Source organism: Schistocerca gregaria, chromosome X, assembly GCF_023897955.1.
Source record: "Schistocerca gregaria isolate iqSchGreg1 chromosome X, iqSchGreg1.2, whole genome shotgun sequence".
In the NCBI taxonomy this organism is placed as follows: Eukaryota; Metazoa; Arthropoda; class Insecta; order Orthoptera; family Acrididae; genus Schistocerca; species Schistocerca gregaria.
Window position 1 is genome coordinate 193,985,050 of NC_064931.1, and position 23,631 is coordinate 194,008,680.

Here is a 23,631-nt window from a genome sequence, read left to right on the forward strand (position 1 = left end):
CACAATATGCGTAGCTACAAAACAATACGAATGTAAAATCTACGCAGATCTTTATCCAGTGTATCATCAGCCATTCCACATTGACGTGTGTGCATGGGCGCTTCAGTTCGTTGCATTTCTATTACATACATCTGAGCTGTTGGGCGCCTTAGTCCACACAAGCCAAGCGAAGATTTATTGTTACATCAGCAAAAAGTGGTTCAAGTAGCTTTTGAGCTACTGTGATTAGGACTTATATTTCTGGATGAACAATATGAAAGTAGTAAACGCTTGTTTTTAATGTGATACTTGCGACTACTTAAAAAAATGTAGTTAAATAAATAACGTAATAACCCAAGCTTAATTAAACGCAACACAAAATACTATATATGCTTTACGTTGATCCTTAGCTGTTTTGTATATATAATAAGTTTCCCTGCTATAATAACATAGAAAATCGGTGAAAAACGGCCCTTAGTGATTTCTCTGTGTTTGAAACAGAAATGATTCTCATGCCAAGAATCATAATACGCTGTTCCAGTTTACGTTTCCATCACTACGTTCCACAGGAACTACACTTTCAATCCTTTCATATATTTATTTTATCATAGCTCCTGAAGTGGGAAACGAAATACAGATCCTTTTCAACGTAGAGATCAGGTCTGTTTACAGAAAGACAAACAATAACATTTATTGGGTATTTGTTAACTTTTGTTATGTGAAAACAGCACTAGCATTGCCAGAAAAAAGAATGAGTTTCCCTCAAATGAAGAATGAAACCCTCCATGTGTACCAAGGAATAAGTATATGCATGACCAAATCTTGTAATTCAACTTTTATAGTTTCTCTTTAGTTTCCTTTTTAGATCCTTTTTAGTTTCGACAGGTACCTCGTACGTGGTATCAGATCAGGTTAACAGGCTCGTGACGAAGCACTTCTGTTCCAAATCTCTGTGATTGCGTGACGCAGATGTTCATTAGCGAGATGTCCAAAGTGATCTGGGGCTCTACAATGTTGGAAGCATTCACGTGAACGAAGATCGATGTCCTGATTCACTGACTGACTGACGTATCATCGCCCAGCCAAAACCATTAAGGAGAGAAAGTTGAAATGTGGGGAGGGTGTTGATCTGATACTGCAAGCATCGCTTGAGAAAGGTTTTCTGGAAATTCCATCCATAAGGGGGTGGAATAGGGGATGAATTTTTTTTGAAGAAAGTCACTGTTAAGGTAATTTTGAAGATAGACATAGGAAAATTGGTATCCGATTTCTCAGTCAGAAATAAACACCTGTTTCAGCGTTTTTGGAAATTAAGCCCCTATCGGGGTGAAATAGTGGGTGCAAATTTTTCTTAAAAATAAATCACTGTTAAAGAACTATGAAAGTATTTTTACAGCTACATCTATGAAAACAGTATTTTTCTCTGTTAAAAATAAAGAATAACTTGTTCCAGTGCTTTTACCTCTAAGGGGGTAGTATAGGGATGAATTTTTTTGTGAAATATTTCATTACGAAAGCATTTTCGAAGTTATATCTATGACAATTTGAATTTGGCTTCACAGTTAGAAATAAAAAAGTACGTGCTTTACCGCTTTTGGAAATGCAATCCATTTGGGGTTGAAATAGGAGATGAAAGTTTTTATGGAAATAATTTTATTATGCATGCATTTTTGAAGCTAAATGTATGAAAATTTGTGTTTGGCTTTTCTGTTAGAAATAAAAATACGTGTTTGAGTGTGTTCCGAATTTCAACCCCGAAGAGGGCGCAATAGTGGTGAAAATTTTTAAGAAAAGGTTTCGTTATATTACAAATTTTTTAAAGTAAGCCTATAAAAACTGGTAATTCACTTCCCGGTTGGATGAGAAGAAATACTTGTAGGGGATAAAAGTTTCTGTGGAAATGTGACCACAAGAACGCAAAAGGCATAACACGAGTACCCGCGTGGTCTAGGGGGCGCTCTCACGGCCCGAGCGGCTTCCCCCGTCGAAGGTTTGAGTCCTCCTTCGGGCATGTGTGTGTGTGTGTGTGTGTGTGTGTGTGTGTGTGTGTGTGTGTGTGTTGTCCATAGCCTAAGTTAGTTTAAGTTAGATTAAATAGTGTGTAGGCTTAAGGACCGATGTCCTCAGCAGTTTGGTCCCATACGACTTTACCACAAATTTCAAAATTTCCATAACGCGAAAGACATGATTGACAAAAACCTCCAGCTATCAGAAACGCTTTTTGGTTTGAAGTAAATTTTAAAAAATACCATGATTCTATGGAATTAGTTAGCGTGGAAGGTTTAGAAGGTGTTGAAATTTGTGAACAACATAAAAATTCGATTGAAGGAAAAAAAAGTGTGCAGACCATACAGTCTACGTGAGCGAAGCAGCGAGCGCTTAGCTAGTTAGAATATATTCTAAGTACATGGGAGGTCTGTTTCTCAGATACATAATATATATATATATATATATATTGGTTTAGCTAAGCGGAAATAAAGCACATACAGACCTGTGACTCATTCATTGGCTAAACCCAGCAGTAAGTACAAAGTACACCTGTGTTGATGGTTCTTCATAACTGTAGCATGAGGATTGTCAACGAGCCGTACATTAATAGTACGTCACATCAGCTTTCCTTTTGTGGTGAAACAGTTCCAATCTCAAAAACAAAGTACACGGCTAGAAAAGTGAAGCTTGACAACAACTGCGTTGCAGCATCCACTGGTTCATCATAAGGTGACAAAAGTGAAGCTCGACAACAACAGCGATGCTGCATCCACTGGTTCATCATAAGGTGACATCTGAAGCGCAATACTTGTTAAAAACGGCACTTTTTTAATATTAGGGTTGTATCTGCTACTTCCAGATTGTTTTGCAAACTGTACCCTGCACGACGCCTATGTTACGGAAAAATGCTCGAGTATTAACCGAATACTCCTCATCAATGCAAGAAAGCACTGCCTCAACCTGACCGGGGATCAGTTGACTTAATTCAGTAGACTTATTGCACTCTTCGATTGTTACATTGTAATACAACCAGTCCCATTCTCCTTAACTGCTGCAATTTTATTGGAAATGTGGTGCTCCTCAGATGCCTCGTTCATAAGTATTCGACGTCATACGAATTGTTATAGGTACAGTACTCGCTGCGTCCGTGGCATTCGATAAGCCTCACGTGCACCCCGGGTTTCGCCAAATGGTGGGAACTTCAGATAGCTCAATTTTTGTGACACGTTACAAGTTTGCCGATCCTTGATTTCCTAAGCTGGGGACTGGTAAGTGCCGCCATTCATCTGTCACCCTAATCCCTGGGCATGCTTTAGTGACCACCGTGCGAAAAGATATGTGTCGCTAGGATGATAAAAAAAGAGGAAACGGCGTTTTTTAATACGGCAGCGCTTTAGCAACAGTCAGAGATCACTAAATATATCAAAAGCTGCCAACCAGTTGCAACAAAAGGTGGTTCTATTCAACTTTCGATCACGGTTTCGACGTATTTAAATACGTCTTCATCTGAAAGACATATAACCGGTAGATATTGTAACAGCAAGAGCTGCGTCATACAGAGACAAAATCCCCATAAAGGGGTGGGGTTATCACATATATAAAGCAGCCAACCAGTTGCAACAAAAGGTGGTTCTATTCAACTTTCAATCATGGATTCGACGTATTTAAAAACGTCTTCACCTGAAAGACATGTAATCGGTAGATGTTGTAACAGCAAGAGCTGCGTCATACAGAGACAAAATCCCCATAAAGGGGTGGGGTTATCACATATATCATAAAATATATCCAAAAAGATAAAGACCAGCACTTACTAAAAATTCACATTGGAAAAACTCCAAATAATGAAGCAATCTGTTATTTGTCCAATGAAAATATGCTGTCAATGGACAACATTGTACACATTATTAAATATGCTGGCCCGTAGGATCAGGCTAGTCACGTAACAATAGTTAAAATCCATTAATAAAACCAATGATATAAACTGTAAGTTCATGTTATGAGCTGTACGCCTAGTGACAGGAAACGGAGCACATGAATGCCAGAAAAACAATACAGGTAGCGCGTGCGCCGAGGTCGATGTACTCTTGCGGCATAAACTGCCAGTAAGTGGGTGTACAGTTGGGTGGGGAGGAGTGAGAGAACAGTGTGAAATAAAGAATATTAAAGGAGGCTACTCTAATGTTGAGTATGCTACTGTACATTAAAACCATTAGAAGACCACAACTACATTACCGCACGAACAGTAACAAAATTATTGGGTGAACACATTGTGATAAACGCACGCGAAGATGAAAAAGGTTAGTAAATGGGTCATTATATAGTGAAAAACATACAGTAAGATGAGTGGGCTAAATGAATGTCTTCACTAATATAAAACATGGGATACCGGCGCATATATGAAGATTTTATGCACAGTATAAGTTTGAAGCCTCGAAAAATATGTGTGCAAGCAAGATGCAACTGGTCATTCAGTGGATTTCCGTCCCTGACCTCTAGATGTTTGAAGATTTGAAGATAATTATTCTCGAAGATCCCTCTTGAACCATTTGACTTCTCTGTATGTTTTCAAACATTTCAGGACGTGGTAATCAATCAGCAAGTGTAGAACGTTGAATTATGTATGTTCCCTCCTTTCTTTCCTAACAGCTGCTCTTTACACCTAGTCTTCACAGCCCTGACTGTTTCACTGATGTAATAGCGTGGCCAGTTATTACAGATCAACTTTTAAACCCCTGAATTGGAGAACCGATCATCTGCATTTTCCACTGTATGCAGAAGTTTTTTCTTTAAAATTTTGTCGCTAAGGAAGGAAATATTACCGTTACAATTTTTCACTAGAAGACAATCCTGTGAGAAACATTTCCCAACAATGGAACAGATACGAATTTACTAGCACCTTTGTTATTATTGGAAGGAGTGTGTTGCTCAAAGTCGAGAATTTTTGAGAATTTTTTCTTACTGAAGATGTACAATAATGCACATGTGGTCTTATATTGGTTTTCAGGTAAGTTAATATATTTTACTTTACGTAAGCGTCCGTTGATAGTCTTTATTTCTCACTGTCCTCCCCCTCCCCCCTCCATTTAGCCAATGCATTTCCACATATTGGCCGTTTATGCCACAAGGGTAATTCGATCTCGGCGCTCGTGCCACCTGCCTTTTTTTCCTGGTGCTCAACCTCTCCGTTTCTTGCAGTGGGGCTTTGGTGGACTGTTGGATTGATGATAGCTTCTTGTTAGTGTGCAGCTCATAACATAACCAGACACTTTATTTTATTTGTTTTATTTCTGCATTGTAATTGTTCTTATTTGACCAGCTCCGATCAGAGGGGTCAGAATATCTATTAATGTATACAATGGTGTGCGCTGACAGCATATTTTCGTTGGGAAAGTGACAAATCACTTCATTATTTCGGGTTTTTAGAATGTAAGTTCTAGTTTTTATCCTTTTGGTTGTGTTTCACGATATATGTGGTATTCCCACACCGTTATGGGGATTTTGTCTCTGTATGACGCGTAATTTTGACGTACATATTTCCGGGTTTGTAATTATTGCTGTTACATTGTCTTCAAGTCACACGTATTTCTGAAGAAGACGAGTTAACTTCCGCCGAAACCATGGTGAAAGGTTGAGTAGGACCACCTTTCCTTGGAAGTGATTAGCTGCTTTGAATACATTTACTGAAAAACGGAACTCAGTCTCAAGGTTCGCTGCGCGCCCATGAGAAGTATGGCAGTTGAGGCGGAACAGTCGTTATGGCGAACCTGCTATACCTCAGTTACAAAAGGCTTATCTAGGTAAGCGGGTCCTTTTCTGGATGGACAAAAGATTCCCTAGCGCATCGTGGGACCAAAATGGTTCACAATAATGACAAAACTCATAGTCCCAGTGGAAGATGTGGACCACTGGAGGGTTTACCTACACATTCCACGGAGAGATCTCAGTTGAACAGCCCACCTGATACATCTAGTTCAGTGGTAAATAACACTAACAGAATAATGCCATTGTTTCGTAACGTGTTAAGCGTTATGAGGAGGGAAGATGCTACATTCTAAAGAGTATCCCCATTTTATACAGACAGAAGGAAGTGGATGGTATTGTTCGAAGTCTGAAGTCTATTAAAATGTTACGGGATGTCACCCTGCTAATAGAGACAATGACGTTCAGTGAACCGCCTAAGTTATTGCAAAGCAAAAGCTTGGTGAATATCCTGTAATTGTCAAAGTGCACATCTCCCTCGTTTAGAGCAGTCGTATATCAAGCAGTGACCTTCTGTATTTGGCCGGATTCACACACTCCGTTTTCTGTCCGCAGCTCGTGGTCGTACGGTAGCGTTCTCGCTTCCCACGCCCGGGTCCCGGGTTCCCGGCGGGGTAGCGATTTTCTCTTCCTTGTGATGACTGGGTGTTGTGTGATGTCCTTAGGTTAGTTAGGTTTAAGTAGTTCTAAGTTATAGGGGACTGATGACCTCAGATGTTAAGTCCCATAGTGCTCAGAGCCATTTGAACCATTTGGAGTGTGTGAAGAGAACTTTTAACATGTGGTGATTTTTCCATACCAGTAAAGAAGGTATGGGACTCAACTCGGAAGAACTCGGGGAATAAAAGTCTAGGCCCGGTATCCTCTCTACAGAAGAACCTGTCCGTGTGTGTAGGAGTCACTCGGTTGAACCCTTTACCAGCCTGGAGGTCCAGCTGAGGGGAACTGTCTTGGACTTTAAGACCTCACTGCGGTCCTTGAGCGTCAGTTTTGACCAAACGTCAACATGGATGCCACACCTCCATGATATGGAATGTGGATGTCAGAAGGTCTGAAGGCACTAAAAATCTTAAAGTATCTTTGCGGCAAGAACTGGCGAACAGATAGCTGCAGTTAGTTTACGGTCCGTAAGACCTTCATCTGCAGACGATTTGACTATGGCAGCGTAGTGCGTGGCTCCAGTAGGCCTATTTAAAGATGCTGGATGCAGTCCACCACACAGCCATCGACTCGCCTCACGAGTTAAGGCAATCAGTCCCATTCCTGCCGAAGTCACTTCTCGGTGTACTATGCAGAGTTGTGGGCTTTCAAGAAAGCACTGGGGCACATCCAGCTTCTTGATAGAGGGACGTTACTTGTCTCCACGGGCTCTCTCAGTACTCTGCAGGCTATTCAGTAAATGTTCTCAGCACAGTGGATAGTTAAGGTGGTCCAGGATGCTATCCACCTCCTGCTCAGGCAGAAGAAAGAGATGGTCATCCACTGTGTCACTGGACACGTGGGAATAGAGGGAGATGATGGAGCTACAGAGCAGCGAAAGCAGCCTGCAGGTGAATACCACTGTGTAACTTAACGTTTCCACTGTGTCACTGGACACGTGGGAATAGAGGGAGATGATGGAGCTACAGAGCAGCGAAAGCAGCCTGCAGGTGAATACCACTGTGTAACTTAACGTTTCCCCATAGGCTTTCATGTCGTGGCTGGAAAAGAGACTGTTCGCTGAATGGGAAAGGAATTGGCTAGACGTGGTCAACAACAAGCTGTGGTCGGTCGAACCGACTATTCAGGCATGGCGCACTTTCTTTCGAACTCCCCGAAGGGATGAAGTGGTCATTATTCGCCATACTCGACACCGCCTAATAACGCATGCTTTTCTCTTGTGGCATGAAGTTCCACATGAACGCAGTTTATGCGGTGTCACACTCACGGAGTTCCCCTATTAACGTCCTGTATACTATATGCCGATGGGAGGGAAGCCCTTGGTCTACCGAAGGACTTACCCTCAATTTTAGGCGATGACGAAACTATAGCAACATTTTTTTGACTTTTATGTGCCTTCAGGACTCTTACTCAACTTAATAGGATGGAGGTTTTAATGTGTTTTTGAGTGCCTGACTCATCCTATTACTCCTGTGACAACAATCCTTCTTACTGCTATCCATTGTTTTATTATTACTATCAACATGTGACAACGGTATGAATAGCTAGCTATACCGGAGACTGAATATGAAATTTTTTGTTAAGGTGGCTATAGTTATGTGGTTTTTCCTTTCGTTTTCAAACGGGGGATAACACATTGACAAGTATCACGATCTTGTGAATGAGCGCTTATGGCTACACTGCTTAGCGCCCAACAAGTTTAAATCCATCCACGAATCGTCAACTTCCTTACACTTTTCATTTTCCTGTCTGTACGCGAAACTCGTATCTGCTTATTGTGTAACCATTTAACTAGGCCAGATCGACTATACGCTTCAACTTGAAATCAGAGACTACCAGACGGTTGATATTTACCTCTCAACAGACCATATTAGTAAATACATCACGCCGTCTGCAATGTATTAGTGATGTTTCCTATCCACATCCCACTTGATGTTCCCCTGAATATTTGCAGGGCCACAACGTTAGCAACTACACGAATAATAAATCACTTTATTACATGGTAAAAAACATAGATCCTAGGTTTTCTCTTTCCATTGAAAAAATTTTCACAAAACGCAGTAGGTATCCTAAATTTGGATTTCAGTTCAATCAAAGTCAGACATCCATTGTCAAATCTAAATAAAGTTGAATATTAATTTACGTATTAATTTACATAATTTTAAAATTTCTACATTTATAAATTTTTAATTTGTTACTTGCCTGGATTTCATACGTGATTCGTTATCTTCTTCTTCAGAATACAATTGTCTTCAGTTTTTCATGTACCTGAAATTTTTATAGGATCGTAATGGTTTGTAGTGTCGCTTTAACTACGAATTAATAATAGTACTTTCATTTTTCCTTCTGTATTTTAAACTTCTCAGCAAATGGTATCTAATTGTTTACATCGCTGGCAAAGTCAGTATTTAAAATGAATGAAAGATATTCTTTACATAAATGCAATAAAATTTAGTAGACGTATGATTCCAATAATCAAGTTTCGGGTCAAATAACTTCAAAATTGTTCTAACCACATCAAATGTAGGCAACAATACACAATATATTAGTTTAATTATAAGTACTTTAGTATGAAGTTATTTTCTTACACACGCAATGTTTGAAACTCACCGGTATCGGAGAGTTCATGCAGTGAATTAGGCTTGATAACATCACAGACCCAATTCAAACTGATATGGCTGCCCTATTCCTTCATCCCTGTGAGTCTTTACCATCATGTCGTAAACCTTCTGTATAAATGGGCAAGTAAAATACGAGGACATAAAATTTGCATTTCCCATTCCGTGCCATTAAGTGCGTGGTGTTCTTGCTAACCTAGATTTTTACTAAAAGCAACTCAGTCTTTCATTTCATTTATACGAAGGTTGGAACTTTAATAGTGGCAACTATTTATTTACAATTCGTACAGAATAGATAGGTGTTTCAAAGTTTTACTCAACTTCAAAGTAGTCACCAGCATTATGTATAACCCGTTGCCAGCGATGTGGAAGTCGTAGGGTACTCTTATCAGTGCCAGTTGTTTTGACAGTTCGAGCGGCGCGTGCTATTTCCCGACGAATTTGTAGCAGTTCTGAACGAATGCCGTGAAGTGTTTCCTTCAGTTTAGAAATCGAGTTGAACTCACGAGGGCTTAAGTCAGGGGAATGCAGTAGGTTGTATAGCACTTCGCAGTCACATCAGTCAAACAAATCAGTAACAGCTTGGGCATTGTCCTGCAAAATGATCGTCAAGTCCTGCAGAAAGCGTCATCACTTTTTTCTCTATACTCTTTTTGGAACAAAACCTACGACCAGCTTAGAGACAGAAGTGATGAGGTTTTCTGCAGGACCTGACCATCATATTGCAGGACAATGCTCCATTTCTAAACTGAAGGAAACACTTCACGCCATTCGCTTCAGAACTGCTACAAATTCGTCCGACAATAGACCGCGCCGCTCGAACTGTCAACACAACTGGCACTGCATCGCTGGCAACGGGTTATACACAATATTGCTGATTACTCTGAAGGTGAGTAAAACTTTGAAACACGTATCTATTTTGTACGAGCTGTAAATAAATAGTTGCCACTATTAAAGTTCCAAATCTCGTATATTCTCACCATTCAACACAATACGTTTAACAGTAGAACTTCGCTACAGCCATTAATATTTAAAACTCTAAGGGAATGAGACAGTGGTGCGTGTCTTTAAAACCCTCAAATGAGGAATAAGCTATGTATTCACGGAAACAACAGAACTGGCGTATAACAATTTCACGTAACCTTATAAGTATTATACACTTGACGGGACAGTATAGAGTGAAAAAGGTGAAAAAGGTATGCACGTGATCCTAAAATGAGCGAGGAATCTTCGTAGTTTTGCAGAACAGAGTGCTGGGTCAGAGGGCCCCGATTATCGGCGAGAATAATTTGGCGGAGGGGCCGCAGTGAGCAACGGCCAATCTCCGAATGATTGCCTCCTCTGGCAGGCGCATCATCCCGCTGAAAGCCAGCTAATACGGAAGGCTCTCTCTCTCTGTCGGCGCTCCAGAGTCGGTCAGGCTATCGCGCGGACCAAGTACTTTCATTTAACTTGAACGCTCAGAGGTCTGAATGCCAAAATAAAGGAAGCATAGATATCCGATCGCCAGTATTACTACTGTTCGGACTGATATGTCATTAATGTCAGCGCTTATTAAATGTAATCTACAATTATTGTTTCACTGTTTAATTATCCATTTTATCTCCTCTGGCAAAGCTATGACATAAATGAAATTGGTTTGTAACGAGAAGGCAGGCATTCAGCTATGGAAGTGGAGTTGCACATGATTTTTATAATGAAGATTATAGAATACGTGACTTGAAGCGAAGTTTCTAAAATAGCTGTATCCGACGTCAACCACATGTTTACTCACCGAAAAGATCCTGACGCAGTAGAATCTGTAATGTATCATTTTTGAAGATCATCATGATTCTTACACGTCATGAAGTTCTGCAATGTATTTCCATTAGCAGGTTCCGTCGAGATCAACAACAACATGCGTGCAATGATCTCAGAGTGTTACCCCCATCTTGCAACCATCAGAAGTATCGTACCGATCAATATCAGTGCTGCATGTTAGTTTACAACCGATGCAAGAAAATATAGACTAAATAGTACGACGTTCAGATCTTACATGTCTGTGCATGTCTAATCTTCCTCATTCTTCGATCGGTAGAAGTTAATGGAAGACATGTTAGCTTACAGAATTGTAGCTTCTGCTTTGTGATACAGCAGGAAAGTCGTAGTGTAAACAATTGGACATCCACATACTATTTCTTAATCTACCCTGTATCACTCTATATTATCAAATACAGTTATGCTGTAGGTATTTATACACAACGAACGCGGACTATGATCTATGTTCAGCTAAGTTTCAACTATCCATCGTATGTTCATATTTCGAAATGTTTATTAAACCATCCCGTGTTGAATTTTTGTACCCATTGACTGTAATGGTTTAAAATATGAAAGACAAGTACGTCACGAAATTGCATTGCGGGCTGTATCGCACCACTACTACTTATTGCTTGAAACACAGAACGATAGCTATACCATCTCAGGAAACCATGCAATAATTCGGGAAGCCACGTTTTTATTTTATTACATATTCTGATATAATTTAAAATGTGGATCATTTTCATTGAATGTACAAGTCTGTAGCATTGAAAATGGGTTAGCTGCGTGTTTAGTAAATTACTGAAACTGATTGTACGAATGGCCTTTAGACCCTCGAAGCATTCAACAACTAAATCGTAATGCAGTAACTTAGTTTGTCGTTATCTACGAACAAAGATACAAAACATCACTTCGAAATAGTTCACCAGCGTGAAGAAAAGAAGAAAACAAATTCGTCGTGTAGCTCCATTCGGGAGGCCCTATCTGCTGCAGTGTTAGAGGACTCAAAATCAGGAAACACAACTTAAAGTATTGTTACTATCTTGTCCTGCATTAGAATAGATTAAGACTGGTGCTATAGTTTACTGGTGCAAACAAGTAGCAAAAGGTCACACACAAAGGTATGCAGAATGTGTGGCATCAGATGCAATCCTGACCGCCGCTCTTTGTGTAGGAGTTCGTCCTATGTCCGACGTATCCTTCACTTAGATTATAACAACATTTTTCTGCATTTAAATATACTGAAATGACTCATAAATGAAGAGCATCACAGGAAGTTGTTTTAATTCTATTAATTTGCACTTTCTTGCGCCATATAGAAAGGCTACTTTCACTCTTTTGCAGGTTTCCATACGTCAGGCGTTATTTACCACTAGCTATTACGCTTTATGTCTCGTACATAGTCTTAGAAGGTACTGTAAATGCGTTTGTGTAGTTTCAAATATAAAATAACCGGCTAAATCCTGGCATTACTATTTTGTCATTGTCCTCTCGCTAAGAACTACTGACAGATCACTTGCTTCATATTGACTTATGTCCTTTGAATGAAATTACTACCGAAATAAGTGAGAAAATGTGGCAAATGATAAGGCTAATGGTCTGCAATGGCAACTAGAACCTCTGAAGGACAGAAGAAATGATATCAAATGAAGATAATCAAATAGAACATGTTTATTTAAGAAACAAACTAAAAATTCTGATGTAAGAGACTAAGAATGGCTAGTAACCTCAAAAATGAAATGCACTCGTGCTTAGAATTTAATGACCATACCGTCAATGATACCTTACACTCTAAGCTAGAGCTTCTCCTGGCGTATCCAATGAACTCCATCCTTTCCGCATACGCGAAGTCGCTAATACCCTACTGGATAGGTGATTTCGCTAAACAAATGTTACGGTAATACTAGACGTTTTGTTTGCACCTAGTACATGAACCAAATGAAAACAGGCTTGGTCAAGAGGCAAAGAACGGAGGTTCTCTTGTGATGTAAGCTGCTACAGGAGCGGGAACTCTCCTAGAGGTTTCGACACCAGTGCTGACCCACCCGCAAATCGCACGATTGTTGTAACAGGTGTCTTCAAGTGGTGGTTGACAACACTGCAGGAAGGGGCAACATAAAAGGAAATTGATTTGGTGTCGTTGCGTAACTGAGTGTCCATTTCCACTTTGTATGGTTTATATTGCTGCTCATTCCATGGATTTCTTAAACCGTGACATTTTGGCTTTTAATGGCACACAGTATCGGTGGAAATACGATAGAGGGTGCTCGAACATGAAATGTGATTACAATATGGAATGTACAAATCGGCGTAATGGCTACTGAAATTTCGTCCAAACTGTTAGCTCGAGCTAGAGGAATGCTACGGCTGTGGATCTCTCTGCGCCGATGGTTCGACAGCGTCTTCTGTTGGTTAGTCTATGCCATGTATTCTATTTTGTATAGCCAGAAATCAGACACATCTCAGACTTCAATTAACTCATAAATACGGCCTCTGCCATGCTGAGTAGTGTTTTTGGAGGTGGTGACCACAATTTGTCCAACTTCGCTGATGTTTGGCTCAGCGGTCAAAGGCCAAATGTGTTTGTTTGGAGCTGCATTGGATGTAACATGCGGTCCGGATACTTTCGTATTAAGGGCAGTCTTAATAGTTACCCCTACAGCAAGGAGACTGTAGATTAGGAATTAATTTTGTTTTATAGGCATTTCTACAAGCTATATTTCAGCAAAGTAATGTTCGACCACACGTGAGGATCAGTGTGTTACCTTTTCATCGTGAGCGAAACATATTTCTTTCGCTTGAGATATTGCCCAATTAAGTAGTAATGACATATCGTCATTTAGATAATTCTGCTAGTTTATTCTGAATATAAAATAGTTTTATTCTATACTCAATGTATTAACCTGTGATGTCAGGTTTTAACACGTACACTTATCCTCCTTAGACGAATATACTTATATGAATATGGTGTCTGTTCTTTTAGACATGTCCGGAAGAACAGACACCATATCCTTATAAGTATATAGTTCTGACAATACCGGCCATGACCTCCTTCTTCTGTGCGGATGCACACACATTCCCCGAACTCTTATGGGACTTGGTAAGAACGTCTTCCATGAGTAATGGGTGTGATGGGGTGTGGCACTACGAATGTAGTGTGGGGACATACAAGGTGAGAATGTGGGTCTCGCGGGAGTCGTGCGCGAGATAGCCCCTGCAGTCGCGCTCGTTGTCTCAGATGGACAGAGCGTCTGCCATGTAATCAGGAGATCCCGGGTTCGATTCCAAGTCGGAGTACACTTTTTCAAGCCCCCGTTGACATATATCAACGCCCGGTAGCAGCTATAGGTATTAATATAATTCTCATTTCCTTAGACAAACGTTTGATAGTGCTTGTGATGAAGGAGTCATGGTGAGATTGCATGCAGCGACCGAGGGAAAAGGAAGAAAAAAGAAGAAAAGTTATTTTGAAACTTAATTATTTTAGCCCATTAAGATAATAAGTGCTACAGACGAACAACACAGAATTATATCATCCTGCTTACACACAAAACTGTCTTTCGTTAGTGGAGTAGCGCTATAAGTCAGTAAAATATTTCTCAATAAAGGTCATCTCCCCATACCTGTTGCATTCCCTTCTATGTGCCCGTTCTGGTGCATGTGCATTACCTCATAAGAGTAAAGTCCATTTTACTTACGCAATTTTTTTAAATTGGCAGTGCTGTCTATTACTTGTCTTTCTCTGTATGAGATATGATTGGTTTGTGTATATCCCAAGACGTTTCCTTTGTAATCCCTTCATCCACTCCCTATAAGCCTTTGCTTAAATTCCGTAATTTAACTGCATTCTTTTGTTTGTGTAGTTTCAACGTCATTTTAATTTTTCTGTTGGTTCTACACGTGTTCTGATACTGATTTTGTTTGTAGTTTGCCCATAGACCTTTAATTCAAGTTTCCAATGTCACTAGAACCTTGCCACCTGGTGGCTAGTATTGATACGTAATTTTTATAACAGTCGTCCTTGTTTAGTTCAGCACGAAATTTAAATTTGTGGAACGGAGGAGAAGATTAGTGTTTGACGTCCCGCCGACAACGAATCTTGCAATTCAAAACGTTCGTCACCTTCTATTGTCACACAGTCGGTATTAGCCGAGCGGTTTACGGCGCTGCAGTCATGGACTGTGCACCTGATCCCGGCGGAGGTTCGAGTCCTCCCTAGGGCATGGGTGTGTCTGTTTGTCCACAGGATAATTTCGGTTAAGTAGTGTGTAAGCTTAGGGACTGTAGACCTTAGCAGTTAAGTCCCATAAGATTTCACACACATCTGAACATTTGAACTTAGTACATGACTCTTCAATGGAATATCATAATAAACAATAGAAATACCCATCTGTATGTGTAAGAAATGAGAGTTTCTATGCTTTCAAAGTCAGTAAAACAATATAGCAACTGTACCCTAGGGTTTTAGCTTCATTTTGCAGTACAAAAATTTGCCCTCTTCTGTTGATGATGCCATTAAGGTATAGTAGTTGTTTGTGTACGACTTCGTACTCAACAGTAAAGAGACGTGGGCTACAGAGTGGTCTCAGTGTCAACAAGGATGAAGCTCTCTGTATTAATGCACAAATGATAGAGTCCGAGCCGCGACGAGGTAGCGTGTCTGTAGGGTCATGAACTCCAGAGTCTCCAGGCGCGAGTGGGCTATGTGGCTGCTGCTGGCCATCCTGTATGGCGGCGGCAGAGGACGCTTGTTGTACAAAGCCACTGGAAATATGGTGCATCAGGCGTGCTCCTTTGAGTCCACCATATCCACCACGATTGTTATCGGCTTATGATGGAAACTTACATTTCCATTGCCAACTTTGACACTCGTGAGATACTATCGATACGTGATTACACAGTAGTTAAGAAATAAGGTTTGCTATGGATTCAGCCACTCACTTTCTAAGTTCGTCAAACATTACAGTGATCCCATGCTAGAGTATTAGCTTTATCCTGCAAGCCATTTTCTGTGAAGCATGAGAACAGGTACAAAAGATGCTCCCCATATGTAGTTAAAAACAACATCCGTGTAAGCAACAAGATTAACGAATTAAAGATATATAGCTGGCAAAGATATGTTTTACTTCTACAACTATTCAGAACAATTTCCAAATGTGAAATAAAATCAACTGCTTCTTTATACTTCAGTAACTTGTCCTCGCCAACACATGGGAGCTCTTGTAAACACTTATTCTTCTATTTGTGAACCATGATTGATGTAAGGCACAGCATATCCTCCTAGTAAATTATTTTCCACATCAAAACAGTTCTATTATGGCTCTCAATCTCCTCAAAGCTATTTTTACGTCTAAAATGTCTACAAAAATATGTTGGCGACGCAAAAAGTGCAATGTTTAGATCAAGTGTCAAGATGTTACTTTCTGTACCTTTGTCCACATTTTGCAAGTACAATGAACCAACAAATTAAATGTTTCAGTTTCTGAATCGTCCCTTATGCAAACCGGTTCAACTACTAGGGTTTATGAGGTACATACCGTGGCGCCAAAAACCGGGGACGGCGAGCGCTGGAGAGAGCGACGCTTGCGGTGGCGCACTGGCGGCGAGTTTAAATACATCGCCTCCCGCGGAGATGCTGTAGCCGAAGGCACCGTTAATACAGCAGAAACATCAGAGAATATAATTTTTAGTGATCTGATGGTCAAAACGATATTTTTTTAAAATTACAATTATTGAAATGGTGAGGTGAGACCTTATAAGCTGAGATATAGCACTTATGCGAGTTTTTGCTCTTATTACTTTAGAATTACATTGCTATTTTTAAGACTGATAACTTACATGATCTTGGGTGTTGCAACAGTCACGTATGAAATAAGCTGCACCTTAGAGACCAGTTCATAAAAATAGTTCTTATAACTGATAATGCTGTTCCTTTAATCCTCAACAATTGACAGTTTTCATTCTGCCCTGATATTACAGTATAGCCGCGCGGGATTAGCTGAGCGGTCTAAGGCGCTGCAGTCATGGACTGTGCGGCTGGTCCCAGCGGAGGTTCCAGTCCTCCCTCGGGCATGGATGTGTGTGTTTGTCCTTAGGGAAATTTAGGTTAAGCAGTGTGTAAGCTTAGGGACTGATGACTTTAGCAGTTATGTCCCATAAGACTAAAAAAAATTACAGTATAATTTACAGGGTCGGTTCAGAAAGTAAGATAATGTGTATTCAGGATAATGTGTATTCAGGATATCAAAGAGTCGTACAAAGTTACTAAGGCAGTGTTACATATTACTATGTTGCAATACCTAACTTTGAGCCGGCCGCGGTGGACGAGCGGTTCTAGGCGCTTCAGTCCGGAACAGCGCTGCTGCTACGGTCGCAGGTTCGACTCCTGCCTTGGGCACGGATGTGTGTGATGTCCTTAAGTTAGTTAGGTTTACTTAGTTCTAAGTCTAGGGAACTGATGACCGCAGATGTTAAGTCCCATAGTGCCATTTTTTTCGGATGGGCGAGGCGGTTAACGCGACTGCCCGCGCAAAGCGACAAACTCGGCTACGAGTCCCATCGGACAGATATGTTCATTGTCACCAATACATGGCGCAGCTTGAGTCTCATCATATTTGCAATTGCGAATATATTTCTTGTGTTGGTCGCAGCAGTGCCTGCTTTTTCAGACATGCATACATGTCTGAAGGACATTTCAGGGTACATCCTAAAAACACAGGAGCTGCAATATAGTATTTTATGTCAAGATAATGCCACGACAATAATCATAACTCTCTCCCTGTGAGAGAATAAAAGCAATCGCGCGAGTACAGGACGTAGACAGAGGGCAATGTATGGAAGTTTGGGTCCATTCTGGAGACGTGCTCGAGTGACGAAGGCGGCAAAGGCGACGACTCACGCAATGCGGGAAATCAGGGTTCTAGTCCCGGTCTGGCACAAATGTTCATTGACACAATACATTGTGCAGCTGGATTCCGGTCATATTCGCAATAGCGAATACATTTCTTGTGCTACATGTTACTGTCCCACGTGGACTGATTTCCTATGCATCTGTCGTAACCGGCAAAAAAAGAAGTAAAGGTTTAGGTCTAACAGCCTTTTACTAACAGTACCCCGAACGTCGAAATCAGTTCTGAATTGACCGTTGCGTAGATCCTTCTTTAACGGCCAGAAGAGACGCTAAGTGCTTAGTACAAGTTTCGGAATGTATTCAGGGCGTTTCAGCACAGTCTATAGGAACCGCTTTACCAACCGTAACCGAGGTGATACTTGGTCATTCGTTGTCGTGCAACGTCACAACTCCTTTCGAAATCAAAGCCAATCGTTTCCTCCGAATTTCCTTCTGCAGTAGTTCCCGTGGTACACAATAGCGGACAACATTCACAGCCTATGGGTGAGAAAATAAACCAGCAATGCACCCTTTGTGTTCCAAAAGACTGTTGCAGTAACTTACATCGCGGATACCTTTGTTTTGCATGTTATACGGGGGAGACGAGCAGTGTTTCAATGATACTGATTCTTTCTTCATCTCTGGAGCGACATAATGCACCCACTTTTCACCCCGTGTGCCCATACAGTGCAGCAATGAAGTCTCCACTCCATGATACTGCCTTAAGTGATGCAGAGGCCATGCAGTTTGCTTGGTTTCATTCTCGTCTGAGTAAACATCTTCCCGTAGCACAATATGATGTCCACTTCAATACTGATGAAGATTTTGAGTCCCTCTGCAATCGGCTTGAATCAATACTTCGCCCTAACCTTTGCTCGCATCACACATCTATTCTACTTTTATCGAATTCCTGGCGCGAAAACCACTCCTAATTTCGTGACATTACACTCGTTTCCTAAACGTATGCTAGTTTGCGATGAATTGTTGTTGGATATGTTTTCTTTACTGGCAGACACATTATTAGATTTCTCATTTTCAATTAGCAGCAGTCACAGTGCCTCACATTTTGAGACTATTTCTAAACAACTGCACAGCTATCTCCATCTACCAGCGGCGCTTGAAAGCTTTGATCATCTCTTCTGTCTAGACATAGAATTCAATTCTTACGTGGTATTTATACATCTGTGAGAGATTCTGTTAACTTACTAACTGAACCACCGTTGTTTAACAGCATTTCTATAGATAATAATTTGGTCAATTGAAAATCCAGAAAGTTACATAAGTTTCCAAAAGTTCACATTGCAATTAATAGCAATCAAAAGTTGCGGGCAGCTCAGCCAGTGGCTTGTCTTATTCCAGCTAAGGCGAGGAAGGCATAGACGATGAGAAGAGGGTCATACAATATTTCAGCCACTGCGTTTCAACGACTTTTAAAATCGATAAATCCGCTAGGATATTACTAGCCAGCTGTCATTTAGTATTGTAATGCAGATTTAGAGTTGAAGCCATCAGGATATGTATTTCTTCAAATTTTTAACGTGAAACGTACTGTCAATTCATGAATAAAAAACTTGCTTTTCAAATCCTGGTTCTTTTTAAGGACTGTCAGTTCAGCGGCTATACGTGTTCAGCAGCGAAAGGTGGAAAAACTCTCAGGTTTCCAGTAGCAGTAAGAAGTGTAGTGGCAGATATTGAAAACTAAATGTTGTCAATAGTGAAGAAGCTGTTTTCCATAGTGCCCAGTGATGCAGTCGTCACTGCTATGGAGTTGATAAATAATGAAACTATTTCCCCGAAAACAGTTCCACATTTGGATCTCAATTACAATGTAATGCAACCTAGACATTATCAGTTAAATTCTTTTATTCATTTTGTACAGCGTTATTTTTTCAGTAAAGTGTGGATGTGCAAAAAAATGGTTCAAATGGCTCTGACCACTATGGGACTTAACATCTGAGGTCATCAGTCCCCTAGACCTTAGAACTGCTTAAACCTAACTAACCTAAGGACATCACACACATCCATGCCCGAGGCAGAATTCGAACCTGCAACCGTAGCGGTCGCACGGTTCCAGAGTGAAGAGCCTAGAACCACTCGGTAACACCGGCCGGCGGTAGATGTACACCTTTGAAGTAATTTTAACTGTTACGACATTTATTGAAACAACTCGACCTAGTATTAGAGTTAGTTTCGTTGTGTATATACGTGTATTTGTTTGAAATGCATGTGATAGGATTATTGTGAAGAAGTGGCGTTAATTTTCGGCGTTGCTATTGGTTGTACACACATTTAAAAAAAAGATGTGCAGCACCTCGGTTCCGAGAGTTCCGGAATCTGTACAGCAAATTGGAACTGAAATCAACATAAACATCATTTCTGTCCTTTTTTCTGCTCATGAAAACCACACATGGCATGTTGTACCAACATACAGCGAGACCTTCAGAGGTGGTGGTCTAGATTGCCGTACTCATCGGTCCTCTTGCATTGATGCCTCTAATACCCACTAGCACGTCATCTTGCAGTGATTCATGCCTGTAATCGTCGTGGCATACTATCCACAAGTTCATCAAGGCACTGTTGGTCCAGATTGTCCTACTTCTCAACTGCGATTCGGCATAGATCCTTCAAGGAGGTTGGTGGGTCACGTCGTCCATAAACAGCTCTTTTCAACATATCCCAGGCATGTTCGATAGGGTTCGTGTCTGGAGAACATGCTGGCCACTCCACTCGAGCGATGTCGTTATCCTGGAGGAAGTCATTCACAAGATGTGCACCATGGGGGCGCAAATTGCTGTCCATGAAGACGAATGCCTCACCAATATGCTGCCGATATGGTTGCACTATTGGTCGTAGGATGTCATTCACGTATCGTACAGCGGCGCCCTCCATGACCACCAGCGGCGTACGTCGGCCTCACATAACGCAGGGGACCTCCACCTTGCTGCACTCGCAGGGCAGTGAGTCTAAGGCGTTCAGCCTGACCGGGTTGCCTCCAAATATGTGTCCGACGATTATCTGGTTGAAGGCATATGCGACACTCACCGGTGAAGAGAACGTGAATCTAATCCTGAGCGGTCCATTCGGCATGTTGTTGGGCCCATCTGTACCGCGCTGTATAATGTCGTGGTCGAAAAGATGGACCTCGCCGTGGACGCCGGGAGTGAATTTGCGCATCATGCAGCCAATTGCGCACAATTTGAGTCGTAACACGACGTCCTGTGGCTACATTAAAAGCATTATTCAGCATGGTGGCGTTGTTGTCAGGGTTCCTCCGAGCCACAATCTGTAGCTAGCGGTCATCCACTGCAGTAGCAGCCCTTCGGCGGCCTGAGCGAGGCATGTCATCGACAGTTGCTGTCTATTTATCTCCTCCATGTCCGAACAACATCGCTTTGGTTCACTCCGAGACTCCTGGACATTTCCTTTGTTAAGAGCCCTTCCTGGCACAAAGTAACAATGCGGACGCAATCGAACCGCGGTATTGACCGTCTAGGAATGGTTGAACTACAGACAACACTAGACGTGTACCTCCTTGCTTGTGGAATGCCTGGAACTGATCGGTTGTAGGACCCCTCTGTCTAATAGACGCTGCTGATGCATGGCTGTTTACATCTTTGGGCGGGTTTAGTGACATCTCTCAACAGTCAAAGGGACTGTGTCTGTGATGCAATATCCACAGTCAACGTCTATCTTCAGGAGTTCTGGGAACTGGGGTGATGGAAAACTTTTTTTTTTATGTGTGTAGTTTCCCCGTGTATCCAAACAGCCTGGAGTACACAGTAACGTAATTTTCCAAAATTAATGTTACGAAGTGATAAGAGTTCATGGTCAATGCATGGCAAAGGCATTTATACAGTTGGACTAAGAATATTAGAAACAAAATAAGTTATGAAACGTTCTAAAAATAACGTTCTAAGGATTGTAGCTGTGTAGCGATGTGAAAAACAGTCGCTTGCCGTGGAAGTGAACACAGCGTCCTTTTTTTCCGGCAGTGGAGTAGGTCGCTTGGTGCTCGTTAACGACTGCAAGCAAAAATAATCCGTGTCAGCGAGAGCAAGGGGTGCAATGTGGCGTTCCTAGTAAATGTCAGCGGTCTGCAGAGACACTGATTATATTAAAAATTGTGACTATTATCAGATAAAAACGTTACGAGGTCAAAACCAAAATGTAGGATAATTCTGATGGTATGTAGGCACAGCCATAATTAATTTCCTAAACGAATCCTTAATTTTTGAATGAAAATTTGCCTTCGTGCTTCCACAGTTGAAACATAAAATTTTTAAGAAAACTTACCTAGATTAGAAACTTGAACTAACGGTAATGGTGTGAACGCGAGCTAATGCCTTAAAATATATAAATATGTATGGCTACTCAGTTCCCTTGTACAAAGGAAATCTAGATTTAAGACTTGATTTTTTCCTAACTTAAAAACTCTTCAGTTAGTAAAAATAATTAATTGAAACATATTTCCATTATATACTCGAAGATTCACTGAATTATTGCTTGTTCACAGAAAATTGTTGGAATGTATTTAGAGCGTTATATTCATGTAATAATACAGCTGACTAAAGTAATAAGAAAGCAAACAGCAAAAATAGATCATTTGTATACCGTTTAGAGATGGTCTTTCCACTTTTCAGTAGAGTTCCATGTCTACATGAAGGTAACCTTAAATATATAGAAATGCAGAATAATCTAATACCGGGCGAGGTGGCGCAGTGATCAGCACACTGGACTTGCATTTGGGAGGACGACGGTTGAAACTCGCGTCCGGCCATCCCGATTTAGGTTTTCTGTGATTTCCCCAAATCGGTTCAGGCAAATGCCGTGATGGTTCCTTTGAAAGGGCACGGCTGACTTTCCCTATCCTTCTCTAATCCTATGGGATCAATGACCTCGCTGTTTGATCCCCTCCCAGAAATCTACCAATAATGCTACAAATCTATCTCGAAACCAAAAATAATTTCCTTTGTCTGATGATGAGTTGGATCACTCTGGTACGTGCTTTTATTCTCGACCCTTCCAAAAATGTTCAAATTTGTGTGAAATATTATGGGACTTAACTGCTAAGGTCATCAGTCCCTAAGCTTACACACTACTTAACCTAAATTAGCCTAAGGACAAACACACACACCCATGCCGGAGGGAGGACTCGAACCTCCGCCGGGACCAGCAGCACAGTCCATGACTGCAGCGCCTAAGACCGCTCGGGTAATGCTGCGCGGCTCTCGTCCCTTAAGGCTGTGTTTTTAGACAGAGCAAAACACATTAAAAAAAGCATACGATCTTTCTCAAGTATTTCGCTGCATTGTTTATTTTGCTGCCTGTAGCACAGAGGTAAGTTTGTGTACTCTTTATGCGTATCTTATTGTGGCAATCAAATAACAATACCTGTTGTCACACGAACCACCAATGAAAACGTGTATATAACATACATGCACTGGATGTACTTCAAACGCACACGCTACAGATCAAATGTCACAATGCTTGTTAGAGACATTCAGTAATATGGTGGGCGATAAAAAGTCAGAGCGAGCTACCGCAGTGGTTAATTAACAATACTCGCAGTGAGGTACACCGTTGTTCAAGTCTCTGATAGGTCATTGATATGTAGCATTCTTATCATTCCTCGTGAATGCTGTAATGCTTCCTTAGGCATACCCGCAGACAATTTCCTTTTTTTCCTCAGCTCATCGAGTTAATTCTCCGTTTTTAATGTATTCTTTTGCGAATTAATGTCAAACTCCAACCCACTTGCCATTCTTCTGCATGGTAAAATATGAATTGTGTTGAGAAAGAAGGCACTTTAATTCCGATTACAGTCGATAATTGTCCTGTCACGGACTTAGGACGTATATTTCTTTATTGGTGCTAAGAAGTAACTAATCATTGTCTGAAGCTGGAAGAAAGGTGGGAAAAATAACCTGACATGTGACGCAG